The sequence below is a fragment of the Camellia sinensis genome, chromosome 2, assembly GCF_055761805.1.
Source record: "Camellia sinensis isolate YWXY chromosome 2, ASM5576180v1, whole genome shotgun sequence".
Taxonomy (NCBI): domain Eukaryota; kingdom Viridiplantae; phylum Streptophyta; class Magnoliopsida; order Ericales; family Theaceae; genus Camellia; species Camellia sinensis.
In genome coordinates, this window is record NC_138962.1 from 24582642 (window position 1) to 24598848 (window position 16207).

Sequence of the window (16207 nt, forward strand, 5' to 3'; positions counted from 1 at the left end):
ATCAATGAAATAAAAATAAAACATAAAAATACGAGTAATCTTAAGAGGTTGTTTGTATATTCTGTGCATAATTTTAGGGGAGTATATATAATTTTTATTTTATCTGCATCAACAATTTTTTTTTTTTTTTTTTTGCAAAGACAGAAAAAATTTTCAAAGAGAAATGCTTGCAATTTTATTTTAGAAGAAGAAAATATTACTTAATTACATGTAAGTTTTCAGAAGGCTTCATAGATTTTTTTCATTTCACTTCTCTCAACAACTTTTCATGAGCCTCTTCTACGTGCCTCTTTCTATTTTCGAATTTTGTGACTCTTGGCATTAAAACCGTAGCATAATATTGCACCGCATTCTCCAACTGTGTATTGTTTCTTTCTAGCTCTCTCTTCTCCTTACGAATATTTGCATGTTGTTGTTTTAATAAGCACACCTCATCTCTCCATTGCTGATTTTCTTGTATTCTTGCTTGTAATCATCGAGCCATATTGGAAACTGCAGTCATTGCCTATGTACTAAGAGCCATAGTGTTATTAATAGCATCGATATCATTTCGATTACCAACAACACTATGACTTTCATTTACAGGAATAACGTGTGACTGCGCCATTGGTAACCTCTCATTTGTCTGCATTACAGGCATCTCATGTATGTCCGAACCATTGATGGCTAAGGTAAGGAATGACATGCTTACACAAGAAGGTAAAATAAATTTTTCTCTACTATCACTTGACAATTTCGTATATCTTCCTATCATCCTTGTCATTTTTTATACACTTCACCGATCCAATACTCGATGCATATCTGCTCAAATCTTTTGTTTGTCAACATTTTGTGTGCCAGAGATGCTCCAAAATCCCCACAATGATCTCGACAAGACCTAAGGACCAGTATTATATTTTTCGCATCTTAGATTTTTTTATCAAATGTGTTTGTTTCCTATCTCCATATTTTATTTTGATGATATCAAAGGGAGAGAAAAAAATATGATTTTGAATTGTTGTGCATGCATGTGTTTTAAATTATCAAATATCTTATGTTGCAAAATTATCAAATAACTTGTTGATTTTTATTTTGTGTCAAATCCATACAAATATTGTCATCATCAAAAAGGGGGAAGATTGTTAATCATGTTGTTTAATTTTGATGATGTCTAAAATATTAATTAAAAATTTGTAAATAATATACATATTTTATATTATTTGACACAAAATATTATCTGTTTAAAATATGTATTGTATGATACATTTGTTATAAATATTATTTAAATAAATTTTTTTAAAAAATTTTATTACTCATGTTTTGAATAATTTGGTTGATCACTATTCATCTTTTGACAAATTTGATGTGATTGTCTGTTTTGAGTAAAATTGTATTATATCTTTTTGATACATATTGCACCGAATTCAAAACTATTTTGCATCTTTTTATATGTAGGACATACCTACATAATAAGTTACGTTAGCAAAGCTAGGGATTGCATCTTATATATATGCATATATGTGTACATGATATATATATATATATATATATATATATATATATATAATATCAAAATTTGATATTACAAATCTAATGAGTCATTACACACACCAAAATTAAACACTAAACTATACCAAATTAATTTAGAATAATGGCAAGTCCAGGTATCGATCCATAGGGACAATTATGAAATTAATTAATTTAATTGTTAAATTCCTAATTCAATTTCGATCGAAGAGATGGTTGATTCATAAACTAATTTAATAACAAATAAAATAAACTAAGAGATTAAACTAGCAATTATAAATAAAGATGAATTTACTGATTTGGGGAAAAACCTAGGGCAATGAGTTCACCACTAGTTATGTAAATAAGGTTTCAATTTAAAATCAATTATGCTACAGTTTGAACTAAATAATACTTCGCAACTACAAGTTCGAAGCATTTATCAAGAGAATCATCACGTTCAATGTATAGGCACGAGTCATCTCAAGTAGAACGAATCGTTCGCTCTAAACCAAGGTAGCAAAACGACTCGTCCCTCGTAGTATGGCTCGTCTCATACCATGAATATAAAATAAAATAAAACTATTGTATGGAAAGCATTCAACAATCACAGAAAGCTGAATACTCAAAGAGATAATGAAAAATATGTATTTGAAACTTCTAAAGCACCATACAATTGTTCAAACCTTTACATAATCAAAAACCAAAAAGAAAACCTCATTACATAGCTACGGTTTCATTAAAACCCTAGAAAAGAATAACCTAGCTACTCAGGGAGGAGTGGGAAGAGGAAGAAGCCCCCATGGAAGTTGTCCCTCAAGCTTGAGGAAAAATCCCTTTTTCAAACCCTAGCCTCTCCTTTTCTTCGAATATTTTTCAAACCCTCTTTCAGTCCCCTCTTTTTCCTTTTATTCCCAGCAGAAGAGCATTAAAATTTCACGCATGCATCCCTAGGTGGGTCGCTCAAGCTGTGGTGGGCCACGCGTGCGGTGAGATGGTTGGCTCAGCTTTTTCGCTTCTTGCACGGAGAATCTGCTTTCGTGCCCTTTTTTGATTGAATTTACATATTTCTTGCCAAATCTGTACAAGTGCACAAAACACATCATCTCCACCAATTAAACAAAATTGAAAGACTATAAATGTAACTTAAGCGACCTCAATATGGTACCTTTCTGTAATGACCCCAAAAGTCATCCTTATTTAATTAGGGGTTAATGTGTTTTAATTCAACTATATCTATTGGAATTGAGAATGTTTTTATCTTATTTTGGGGTAATGATTGAGGTGGTGGTATGATGGTAAAGTAAGATTGGACCAAAGAATATAATCTGAATAGTTATTCTCCGATCAACCGTCACTCATTTGCCCTTTTCTTTTTCTACACTTTGAATTTGAATGTAAAGTTAGAACCATTGGAAAGCTTATTTCCGGGGCTTCAATTTGGACACAAGAACGACCTAGAACGGAGTCCTGATGAGAGAGTTATACCCGTTTGAAGTTTTTACATCTGTGCTGGAAGTAGAGCCGCACGTGCGGGGAATAGCGCCGCACGTGCGGGCTGTGCAGGACAGCAGCTCAAAAACGAGATTTTTGGCCCATTTCTTACATTTTCTTTTCCTCTCTTCTTCTCCCCTCTTCCATGTCCGAAACCCTAGCTCCCAAAACCTTGATTTCCTCCACTTTTATCAACAAATCCACCATGGATCTTGCATCAAGGATGGAGAACAAGAAAGGGTCAACATTTTCAACCGATTGAAATTTGAATTTTTGGAGGATTCTTCTCAATCTTTGCTCCTTTGCTTGATTCTTGAGGTAGGGTCCTTATTCCCTTTCAATATTTGCATTCATTGATAGAATTATGGAATTTTGTGTATATACAAACAAAATCTATAGTTTTGAGCATATTATGTCCAACTTAAGAATTGAGGATTTAGAGTTGGAGATGTTGGAAGTTAAATTGGTGGGTTAAAATGATGGATTGTGACTCCTAGATGTATAATCATTGGGAAAATTGGAATAAAAAGTAATGGGTTAATAAGTTTGTATTTTTCTTGAAATTCAAATATTTTCTTGAAACCCTAGGTTGATTAATGATGATAACCAATGAATTGGCCCAAATTGAAAGTAGAGTAATGAAATTGAGGTATGAAATTCTATGTGTTCAAGTTTAATTGGAATTTGGAAATGTTTGAAAATTATGTTTAAAATTTGCGAATGAGCTATGTTATAAACATTGTAATTCATGCTGTAATGTGAAGGAAAAATTGGGGAAATAATCTATTAATGATATGGATGATATGAACTCGGTTTTTGAATGTTGAAATGGAATTCAAGGATTTATTTTGAATTATGTTAAATTACAAATGGTGTTGATGAACAAAGTGATATTGACTTTGTTGGATTATGTTGTGTTGACTCATAGTGAATTGATTGGTGTTGTACTATGATGAATTATGTTTGAATTATGTGAATTGTGTAGGGTCAGTTACAAGGGCAGATCAAGCACCTGAACGCTGTGAGTAGTAGTACTTTGATGTACCTTTAACCGTATATCGTTATTGATGTTAAATCTTCGTCGTAAGAATTATGCTGACATATATGTTATGTATGCTATGTGCGAAACACTGTGACATTATGGAAACTTCAAAAGAGTTTGTGAAGTTATGTGAGAAACATTATGAAATTATGAAAACATCAAAAGAACTTGTGAAATATGAAGTTATGTGGCCAAGGGCCATTTGTGAAGATCAAACTTGTGTGGCCAAGGGCCAACTTGTGACTTATGAAACTATGAGGCCAAGGCCAAATTTGTGAACTTGTGAATCCAAAGGGCCGAAGGCCGATGTGATAAGTTGTGAATCTATGAAACCCAAAGGCTATTGTGAATGTGTGAACTCCTCAGGCCAAGGGCCGAACTGTGAAATTGTGAAACCAATAAAGTCATCTGTAATCTAATGAAAATGTGCTTACTTTTCGTTACTACTTATCAGGAATGTCCTGTTAACTTTACGTTAATTATGTCAACTCATGGGAATGGTGTAACGGTTACCATTAGAACTCTGTTAATTACAAGGCAAGGCAACTATGTTAACATATAAGAATGATTAAACAAAGGTGTATGCTATTGATTAATAGAGCACGTAAAGTAAGTCATTTACCCAAAAGAATTTATGTTCATTCTTGAAGAATGGATTCTGAGTAAATATAAGAGTAGCTATGTGTATCCATATGAATTGAAGTTATTTTGCTATGTTGCTTATAACTTGGAAGTTATTCAGAATCTACTATATAAGTGCAAAGTTTAGCATCATTGTGTGACCCTCATGCGAATGTGAATTAGTCTCTCATTGTTAAGCGTACGATAATGACATGATACAATAAGAAATGGTCTAGTCATGATATGTTCCGTTTGAATTAATGAATGATGTTCAAGTATGTTTCAGGCATGTTTCCAGTATGTTACAAGTTCAAGTATGTTCAGGTATGTTTCAAGTATATATTACAAGTTTAAATATGCTACAAGGTCAAATATGTTTCAAGGGCTTTATGCCAATCTTTCAAGGGCTTTATGCCACATGTTTCAAGGGCCTTAGTGACATATGTTACAAGAGCTTTATGCCACATGTTTCAAGGGCCTTAGTGCCATATGTTACAAGGGCTTTATGCCACAAGTTTCAAGGGCTTATAGCCACCATGTTTCAAGGGCCTCGTGCCACCATGTTTCAAGGGCTTATAGCCACCATGTTTATGTTGCAAGATTGAACCTAAGGCCGTTATGTACTTAGCATAGAATCAGACTAACTATGTGAACTCTACATCTTTATATGCATTGCTATGTGTTATGTTTCAAGTTAAGCATCGTTTTATTTATGTATTACTACTCACTGAGCCCGGCTCACTCTCTGTTATGTCTGTTTCTGTAGGTCACCAATTAGGTGATCAGTCCCAGCCGTGACGCCGCTTTCTTTTGTTAACCTTCGTATGTCCAGGCACTATACTCAGCCATTGATTTTGTTAAGCTGATAAGATGTTGGCTTGCTTTTTGAATGTCTATCTAAGAGTGATGTATATAGCTTTCGTGTTTTTGTTTATGCCCAATGATAGGGCTGGGTCTGTATATATGTATGTATATAACCGATGTTCAGGTATATGTTTTAGATTTTATTTGTTTGTTAAAAGTTTGTGATCTTGGCATGATAGTAGTAGCTCGATGGAGTTTGTTGCCAGTGTCAAATTTTGATATTTAGTGCTTCCGCTCAGGCCCCATATATATAGACATAAAACAAGTTAAGTGTCTGTTTTTGAAGTGGTCATGCCCAAACTTCTAGGGGCGGGTTTGGGGCATGACACTTTCGCCCCACATCAATATTCAAAAGTGTTGATTGAATTATATATTCAAAACCTTGGTGATTTAGCAAAAATTTGACAAAGTAAAAAGGACAAAAAAAACAAATGTAAAGTTTGACAAAGAAAAAATGGACAAAGAAAATATAATGTTTGACAAAGAAATAATGGACAAAGAAAATATAAAGTTTGAAAAAGAAAAGGTGTGCTAAGTTGCTTTTCCACAGGCTATTCTGTCGATGAGCGTCTCCTCTTCCAACGGATATATTTTTGTTTATAAATAGAAGTTTTGTGTAGAGAAAAATTAAGAACTTAAAGAGAAAAAATCTGTGTGCTCCAAAATTTTAAGTGTATTCTGCTTTTTCACTTTCAAATCTAAGTGTAGTATTTGTTCTTACACTTTCATATCTACTCTTTGTTAGAGAATTATTGTAGAAGAGGGTTGAAGTACCTCTTATCCTTATTTATTATTTTATGAAGGAATTTTGTAAGAGTGAGGAATTTATTGTTGAGTGAGGCTCAATAAATAAAAATAAGACCTATGCAAAATCCACAAGCTTAGTGAAGCCTCAGTGCATTGATTCATTTTGATAATAAAGAAATTCTTAAGGAGGTTCCTTGGGGAGTGGACGTAAGCCTGGCGTACCGAACCACTATAAATCTCAGTGTTTGATTTTCTCTTCATATCTTCTTACTTTTATATTGATAATTATTATTCTGTTTTTTATTTGTTAAAATTTTAAATATTGTGTTTATTATTTTTTAATATTGTAAAATTTTTAATAACCCAATTCACCCTCTTTTTGGATTGTCTACCTGGAATAACATATAGGTTCAATGAACTTGGCCCTCTGCAACTTTTCTACCTCTTCTTTAATCTTTGCCTCAAGATCATGGTGATACTTTCGAGCATACTGCTTTATTGGCTTAGAGTTGGGGAAAGTGTCCAAGTGATGGGTGGCAAGAGATGGGTCAAGACCAAGCATCTCATCGTATGTCCAAGCAAAGACGTCATTGTACTGCTTCAATAGTGTTATCAATTTTGCCTTAGCTATTGGAGCCATTGTAGCGCTAATAAACACAGGCTTGTTCTGCCCTGGTAAGTGGCTGAGGTTGACCTCAGCAAGTACCTCCTACTGCGGTTTGGGTCTATCTTGCATGCATTCAGGGGCAGGCTCAGGCGTCTTCACTAACCCTTCTTGGGACTCATCACCATCACATTTATTTGCCTCGGGGCCATCCTCCTAAGGTATGAAGTCTGGTCCCCAAGACCGTTATAGGTAGTAAACTATCTTACTGCCTTTGTGCACCTTAACAATCTTGGGCGGAGGATGTCACACCCCAAAATTCGGACAATTAAATATTAAATTATGACTAAATCCCAATAATATTCCATCATCCAAATCCTAGGGGTGAAACAAAAAAAACTAAATGCCAACTAAACCATTCACCATAATTCCATAACTAACCAATACCTCCAACATTAAAGTAACAACACAAAGTCAAAATAACTTAAATAATGTACGGTTACAAACCATGCCAAATTATTCCAATATTAAAGTCATAAAGAGAATAATAAATACATAGACTAATATCAATCCTAAGCTCAAGAAAAATAAAAGAACTCCAAACGACATGTCCTACGATCACAGTTATTTCCTGTCACCACCAAAGCCTCTACTAATCCTGCAAAGGAAGCTCGGCTGCGCTCAAACAGAACGCACCCGATTTGTCAAGAGACAAAACGGGTCAGTATACAGGTATACTAGTATGAGTACAAGATTCAACACCCACATGTCCACCAGACATAAACAAATACACATGAAATTCTTATTACGAGAAAAGACAAGTAGTTCCAACCGCACCGAGACGAATGGATAGTTTCTCGAGATACGGTGGTATTTAGTTTCTTGTCCGTACACAACGAAATATAAATTGATTATTAAATAGACAAAATAGAAAAAAAAATATGGTGGGCCAGCCCTGCATAAAAAGTTAGTAAGACCCACCATTCTGCAAAAAAAATAAAGTTAATATAATTTAATCATAAGTAACTTGCTGAATAAGCATAAAAATGCACCGTTTCCTGCTTAAATAATTTGAATAGATCAAAACTCAAAGAACGAAAGTTGTACAGAATCAATTTTCCTAAAACACAACCCAAACAAATTTAATAGAAACTGAACAGGTTAAGAGAAAAACTTGATCTAAAAATCTAGACGGAATTCAATCGAAAAATCTAAAGCTGAAAACGAACAAAAACTGTCCTAAGATGATTTTTTTTGAAAAAGTGCAAAACACGAAAAGTGTGCAGAATAATGTTTTACTTTAGATTGTACGAAACCAAAAAAAAATGAGCTCGTTTCGTGGGTTAAAACAGCCTATAAAATCTGCATTATCAAAATGAATCAAACTGACAATAACCAAGGTCATCCAATTATAAGTTCTAATCGATCTTTTTAATAAAAAACTACAATACAAAAGTTGTCCAAAATCACGTATACATGCCTCTCCTCAAATCTCATAATTTATTGAGGTCGATTACTATTTTTCAAGATGTACAAATCAATAAACTCATAATTAAATTCTTTATACCTTAATTCCACCACTTCGGCCCTCCCCTTCCAGCCTACACATATATCCCATGTGCCTCTCGTATACCTAACACCGCTCCGAAGCCAAACTTGCACAGGGATATCGTCTCGAGTTTGACTCGCACTCCCCGGATAGTTAGCATATACGTACGCGCGCAAATCAAAGCACTCGTTTACTCATGAGAACGAGGCAACAATATATATATACACAACATCTCACACATGAGAATAAACATAACAATGCCAAGCCTAAGGCATTCAAATAAATCTCATAATCCTCATTTTTTTTTATACACTCTTTCTCACCATCACTCAAATAAAACAACAATCCATGGAGTCATGGTGGAGTATAAGGAATTTATCTATAGGTTCTTAATTAATTTTAATTTCATATGACCATAAGTGTAATTACAATCATAAAATAAATCCATATAAAAATCCTAAACATGGCATACACAACTAATCAAAATAATTAAAATCAATCCATCATCTACATGCAAATACAAAATCAATCCAACATCAAATAAAAATAAATAAATAAAAACAACGAATCAATTCATCCTCTAACCAATATCTATGGATTCTAAGTTTATTTTAATTTTATATAATCATGAGTCTGATTACAACCATAAAATAAATGCGTATAAGAAAAAAAATCCTAAACCTTGTATACACAACTAACAAAAATAATTAAAATCAATCAATCATCTAAAAACCTAAACCTTACATACACAACTAATCAAAGTAATTAACATCAATCAATTGTTTAAAAATCTTAAACTTTACATACACAACTAATCAAGGTAATTAAAATCAATCAATCATCCAAAAATCCTAAACTTTACATACACCACTAATCAAAATAATTAAAATCAATCTATCATCTTTATGTAAATACAAAATCAGACTAATATCAAATAAATAAAAATATATAAATAAAAATAACGAATTAAACATAAATCAAGGAAAGTGAATTTTGTACTCACAATATTATTTTAAAGATCAAAGAATTATTTGAAAAACTAATAGAACCACCAAAATAAAATCTTAATCCTTTCTTCCTTCTCTTTTCACGGCACACAGCACAACACTCTCTATCTTTATTTCTCTCTCTCTCTCTCTCTCTCTCTCTCGGCTCTCTCTGCCATAGCAGAGCACTCTTTCTTTTGATTTTGTTTTCTTTCTTCTATTTTCTAAACCTAATCCCTATTCTAATCTAATTTGATTATTATATATTATTATATTATATTAAACAACATAATTGCACTATATATAAATATAAATATAAATATAAGATTAGATATATATATATATATATATAACACCTCTCTTCTTTTTTTTATATAACAAATATAAATATTTAAGTTAAATATATATAATTAAATAACACATTAAAGTAATTAATTATCACATTAAATTCATTAAATATCGCATTAAATTCTCATGGGACCACATAATTAATAAAGTCAAAAATAAAATAAGATAATAATAATCATAATAATAAATAAATGACTTAAGAAAATTAAGGTCGCTAAATATACACACCTCAAAAGAATCTCGTCTCGAGATTCGATAGGAGAGAGTACTAAGCAAAAAGTTTCGGGTGCATACGCCGAACTTTCTCTTCTAACTCCCAGGTAATATCGTTCTCATCTTCACTCCATTGCATTTTCACCAAGTTTACTTTCTTGCGCCGCAATTGCTTTATATCCCGATCTAGAATAGTAACCGATCGCACCACATATGTTAGATCATCACTAATCTCCAACACTTCTGGTGATACTACTTGAGATGGGTCTTGCACACACTTCTGCAATACATGGAACACATTGTGAATCAAAGCTAAACCAAGTGGTAGAGCTAATTTGTAAGCCACATTACCAATCCTCTCAGTGATCTCATATGGTCCCCCAAATCTAGGTGCCAACTTTCCTTTCTTTCCGAACCGCATAATACCCTTCATCGGTGAGACCTTCAAAAACACGAAATCTCCAACATTCAACTCAACCTCCTTATGTTTTCTATCAGCGTAACTCTTCTGACGACTCTGTGCAGTCTTAATACGTTCCCGAATAATATTTACCTTCTCCGTAGTCTCCCTCACCAACTCTAGCCCTAACAACGGCGTATCTCCTACCTCCATCCAACATGAAGGTGATCGACATGGCCTCCCACACAAAGCCTCAAAAGGTGCTATCCCGATACTGGAGTGATAACTATTATTATAAGCAAACTCCACTAATGGCAAGTGTTCTTCCCAACTACCACCAAGATTGAGGACACAAACTCTCAACATATCCTCCAAGATCTGATTTACCCGCTCAGTTTGCCCATCTATCTGAGGATGATAAGCCGTGCTCAGGTCTAATCTAGCACCCAAAGCATGCTAAAAACTCTCCCAAAACTCTGCCACAAACAATGGATCACGATCCGAAACTATAGAAACTGGTGCGCCATGAAGTCGCACCACCTCCCGAATCTACAGCCTAGCTAGTTTATCCGCAGTTCGGTGAACACTGATAGGAATAAAATGAGCAGACTTGGTGAGTCGATCCACTATCACCCAAATAGATTCATTGCCTCACTTAGACCGCGGCAATCCATCCACGAAATCCATAGAGATGCACTCCCATTTCCAAGTAGGGATCTCAAGAGGTTGCAAAAGTTCAAACGGTCGTTGGTGTTCTGCCTTAACCTGTTGGCACACATAACATCGAGAAACATTCTCTCATACGTCTTTCTTCATACCTTCCCACCAAAACGTCCTCTTTAGGTCATGATACATCTTAGTCCCACCAGGGTGAATCGTATATCAAGACCTATGGGCATCATCCATAATCTCTTTCCTCAATTCAACAATGTTAGGTACACACAACCTGCCCCTGAATCGCAATCCCCCATCTAAGTCCACAGACCAATCAGTAGGACAATCATCGATCAAATCCACTACAAGGTCATCGAGCTTGCTGACGAGAAACCCATCTAAATTCTGCATCTGACGAACTTTATCCAGTAATGTCGGCTGCATGGTCAAACTACCAATGTATGCCTTCTCAGCACACTCTATTGGTTGAACATCATGCATCGAAATTAACTCTAAGGACTTCCATTCTTGAATCATCAAAGAAGCTATAATCCCATGTTGTCGACTAAGTGCATCAGCGACCACATTTCCTTTCCCTGGGTGGTAAAGGATCTCGAAATCATAACTACTGACGAATTCAACCCACCTCTGTTGCCTCATGTTCAACTTTTTTTGAGAAAAGAGATATTTGAGACTCTTGTGATCTGTGTACAACTCAAAATGCACCCCAAACAAGTAGTGTCGCCACACTTTCAACGCAAAAACAACTGCTGCCAACTCTAAGGCCTCGTTTGGGAACCTTCCCTTTTAGCCAAAAAGTCAAAAGGTTACTAAATTAGCCAAAAAGCCAACAACTCATATCAAAAATACTAGTTTTTTTTAGTTCATATTTTAGCCAAATAACCAAAAAGTTACTAAATTAACCTGTTCCCAAACGAGGCCTAAGTCATAAGTAGGATATCGTCTCTCATGAGGTTTTAATTATCGAGAAGCATAAGATACAACCTTCTGATGCTGCATCAACACACATCCCAACCCAGTTCCACTCGCATCAGTAAACATTACTAACTTTTGCCCTTGTACCGGTATAGTTAACACTGGCGCTGTAGTCAACCGTTGCTTTAACTCCTGGAAAGCTTTCTCACAATCATCTGTCCATACAAACTTCACATTCTTGCGGGTCAACTTGGTCATGGGTGCTGCGATAGTGGAAAACTTCTCTATAAATCTCTTGTAATAACCAGCTAGTCCTAAAAAACTTCTCACCTCTGTAGGGTTCGTGGGCTGCTTCCATTCTTTGACCGCAATAACTTTTTCAGGATCTACCGCTATTCCCTGATTGGACACAACATGTCCCAAAAATCGAACTTCTTTCTCTCAAAAGTGACACTTACTGAACTTAGCGTATAACTGTTGCTCTCTCAAAGTCTGCAATACAACTTTCAAGTGTTCTCTGTGTTCCTCCTCATTCTTAGAATACATCAGGATATCATCTATGAAGATAATCACAAACTTATCTAGATATGGTTGAAAAATTCTGTTCATCAAGTCCATGAAGTAGACAGGAGCATTGGTCAAACCAAAAGGCATAACAGGAAATTCGTACAACCTATATCGGGTCCGAAAGCCAGTAAACGGTATACTTTCCTCTAGCACACCCATCTGATGGTAACCTGTTTTGAGATCAAACTGAGAGAACATGTTCAATTGATCAAACAAGTCATCAATTCTAGGTAGCGGATACTTGTTCTTGATAGTCACCTTGTTTAGCTCTCTGTAATCTATCCACATACGGGGAGTGCCATCTTTCTTGGAGACAAAGATCGCAGGTGCTCCCCACGAGGAGTTACTTGAACGAATGAACCCTTTTTGAAGCATCTCTTCCAGCTACTTTTTCATCTCTACAAGCTCCTTAGGCGCCATTCTGTATGCCGCCTTAGAAATTGGTGCAGTTCTTGGCATTAGGTCAATGCGAAATTCTACTACCCGTTGAGGAGGAGGTCCAGGTATCTCCTGAAATACATCCTCAAATTCACGTACCACATCTACCTCACTAATACCCTGCTTAGGGATTTCTACCGAGCACAGAAAACTCGTTATCACCAACTCTTCTCCATCGCTAGAAGTGTGGGTAAGCCGTGACATACCGAGAATATCTATATTTACAGTCCTTCCAGCACAATCTAGAGTCACAAAGTGTTTTTGCAACCAATCTATACCCAAAATAATTGTAAACCCCTCAAACCCTAAAACAATTAGGTCCGCATACAAGACTTTGCCTGCAAAGTCAATCTCAAAATCTTTACACATCTCATAAAGAGTAACTGCCCTTCCTAAAGGAGTCTCAACACGAATAGGGCTAGACAAGAAGGTAGTTACAATATGTTCTCTTTCTACAAACTGCCTAGATATGATCAAAAAGTACTCCAATGGGTTCTTGAAAAAAAAATTAAAGATACCTTCCAGCCATCACTTTCAAGTTAAACACATAAGAAGAATTTGTTCTTAACTGGTTAGAATAAATCCAACCACCAAACTAAACTATCTAACCCATGTTTCCACAATCCGAGGATCACTTAAACTCTCATAACTCTAGGGTAACCTAGAGCGCTGATACCAAACTGTCACACCCCAAAATTCGGACAATTAAATATTAAATTAGGACTAAATCCCAATAATATTCCATCATCCAAATCCTAGGGGTGAAACAAAAAAAAACTAAATGCCAACTAAACCATTCACCATAATTCCATAACTAACAAATACCTCTAACATTAAAGTAACAACACAAAGTCAAAATAACTTAAATAATGTACGATTACAAACCATGCCAAATTATTCCAATACTAAAGTCATAAAGAGAATAATAAATACATAGACTAATATCAATCCTAAGCTCAAGAAAAATAAAAGAACTCCAAACGACATGTCCTACGATCACAGTTATTTCTTGTCACCACCAAAACCTCTACTAATCATGCAAAGGAAGCTCAGCTGCGCTCAAACAGAACGCACCCGAATTGTCAAGAGACAAAACGGGTCAGTATACAGGTATACTGGTATGAGTACAAGATTCAACACCCACGTGTCCACCAGACACAAACAAATACACATTAAATTCTTATTACGAGACAAGACAAGTAGTTCCAACCGCACCGAGACGAAAGGGTAGTTTCTCGAGATACGGTGGCATTTAGTTTCTTGTCCGTACACAACGAAATATAAATTGATTATAAAATAGATAAAATAGAAATAAAAATATAGCGGGTCAGCCCTGCATAAAAAGTTAGTAAGACCCACCATCCTGCAAAAAAAATAAAGTTAGTATAATTTAATCATAAGTAACTTGCTGAATAAGTATAAAATGCACCGTTTCCTGTTTAAATAATTTGAATTGATCAAAACTCAAAGAACGAAAGTTGTACAGAATCAATTTTCCTAAAAGACAGCGCGAACGAATTTAACAGAAACTGAATAGGTTAAGAGAAAAACTTGATCTAAAAATCTAGACGGAATTCAATCAAAAAATCTAAAGCTGAAAACGAACAAAAACTGCCCTAAGATGATTTTTTTCGAAAAAGTTCAAAACACGAAAAGTGTGCAGAATAATGTTTTACTTTAGTTTATTGGAAACAAAAAAAAAATGAGCTCGTTTCGTGGGTTAAAACAGCCTATAAAATCTGCATCACCAAAATGAATCAAACCAACAATAACCAAGGTCATCCGATTATAAGTTCTAATCGATTTTTTTAATAAAATGCTACAACACAAAAGTTGTCCAAAATCACGTATACATGCCTCTCCTCAAATCTCATAATTTATTGAGGTCGATTACTATTTTTCAAGATGTACAAATCAATAAACTCATAATTAAATTCTTTGTACCTTAATTCCACCACTTCGGCCCTCCCCTTCCAGCCTACACATATATCCCATGTGCCTCTCGTATACCTAACACCGCTCCGAAGCCAAACTTGCACGAGGATATCGTCCCGATTTTGACTCACACTTCCTGGATAGTTAGCATATACGTATGTGCGCAAATTAAAGCACTCGTCTACTCATGAGAACGAGGCAACAATATATATATATACACAACATCTCACACATGAGAATAAACATAACAATGCCATGCCTAAGGCATTCAAATAAATCTCATAATCCTCACTTTTTTTTTATACACACTTTCTCACCATCACTCAAATAAAACAACAATCCATGGAGTCATGGTGGAGTATAAGGAATTTATCTATAGGTTCTTAATTAATTTTAATTTCATATGACCATGAGTGTAATTACAGCCATAAAATAAATCCATATAAAAATCCTAAACATGGCATACACAACTAATCAAAATAATTAAAATCAATCCATCATCTACATGCAAATACAAAATCAATCCAACATCAAATAAAAATAAATAAATAAAAACAACGAATCAATCCATCCTCTAACCAATATCTATGGATTCTAAGTTTTTTTAATTTTATATAATCATGAGTCTGATTACAACCATAAAATAAATGCGTATAAGAAAAAAAATCCTAAACCTTGTATACACAAGAATAATGTTTGAGAGTCACAATTTTTGTGGCTCAAATGGCTCAAAACTGCTAAAACGACGTCGTTTTGGCATATTTTGTGCTCAAAACGATGTCGTTTTGACAGTTTTGAGCCATTTGAGCCACAAAAATTGTGGCCCTCTACCATTGCCCTATACACAACTAACAAAAATAATTAAAATCAATCAATTATTTAAAAACCCTAAACCTTACATACACAACTAATCAAAGTAATTAAAATCAATCAATTATTTAAAAACCTTAAACTTTACATACACAACTAATCAAGGTAATTAAAATCAATCAATCATCCAAAAATCCTAAACTTTACGTACACCACTAATCAAAATAATTAAAATCAATCTATCATCTTTATGTAAATACAAAATCAGACTAATATCAAATAAATAAAAATAAATAAATAAAAGTAACGAATTAAACATAAATCAAGGCAAGTAGGTTTTGTACTGACAATATTATTTTGAAGATCAAAAAATTGTTTGAAGAACTAATAGAACCACCAAAATAAAATCCTAATCTTTTCTTCCTTCTCTTTTCACGGCACACAGCACAACACTCTCTATCTTGATTTCTCTCTCTCTCTCTCTCTCTCTCTCTGCCGTAGCAGAGCACCCTTT